The sequence below is a fragment of the Brachionichthys hirsutus genome, chromosome 16 (genome assembly GCF_040956055.1).
Source record: "Brachionichthys hirsutus isolate HB-005 chromosome 16, CSIRO-AGI_Bhir_v1, whole genome shotgun sequence".
NCBI lineage: Eukaryota > Metazoa > Chordata > Actinopteri > Lophiiformes > Brachionichthyidae > Brachionichthys > Brachionichthys hirsutus.
Window position 1 is genome coordinate 3,357,627 of NC_090912.1, and position 920 is coordinate 3,358,546.

Genomic DNA, 920 nt, shown 5'->3' on the forward strand with positions numbered 1-920 from the left:
ATGAAAGCTGCTTCAAAAATGACATAAATCCAGTTCCTTTCTAACTCAGGTTGACTTCTTCAACAGCTTATCTAATTAAAAATAAAGAAAGAAGTCATGAAAAGTCATGCTGTGTGTGTGTGTGTGTGTTATAGAAATAGGTTTTTACAGCAGATATGATGTGATATTAACCCTAACATAATCCTACATTTTGTTTGAAGGACATATGCCCCAAAACAGAAGTAAAATCTCCTCAGTCCAAACAGTCCACAGTGGTGGTGACGGCTGATGGCTCTGCTGGGACAGATGAAATGATAGACTCGGGGTCACCTCCTGGATGGAAGCAACCTGAAAGACAATGGACTCGACTGCACACAAACTCCAAGTTCGGTTCAGAGATGGTGAACATCCATCCATCCATCCATTTTCTTCAACAGGAGGCCTCCTATAACAGGAGCCCCCCCCCCCCCCCCCCCACCGGCGATGAAAGGTGAAATGAAGGCATGGATCCAAGCTGCGCGCTGCTGTCTTATCTCCTCCGTGCGCTGGAAAGTGGGAGGAGGCAGTCGCACCACAATCACGCGCATCTTTCACGCGAAGCTGTGCGCGATGGGAGGAGAGAGCGCTCGGTGCTGCAGCTGGACGGCGGAGCGGCTCGCAGTGCGCGGGGCATGCATGACGAGATGCCGCCCGTGAACGCGGCGTTGGAGTCATAATGAGCGCCTTCAGTCAGTGCTGGGATGGATGAGGAGGGCTGACCGTCGGCGCGGGGGGGCGTGGGGAGGGGGGGTGGTGTAACAGGGCGCCGTTGTGCTTTCGCGATGGTGTCACCTCTGTGCGCTTTTCCCTCTGCTGTCCGCACCGGGGACGCGGGCAGAGAAGTGACGCGCCGGCGTCGGGATTTACGCGTCTCCGCCTCGCTGTGAACGGGCGACGCCGTC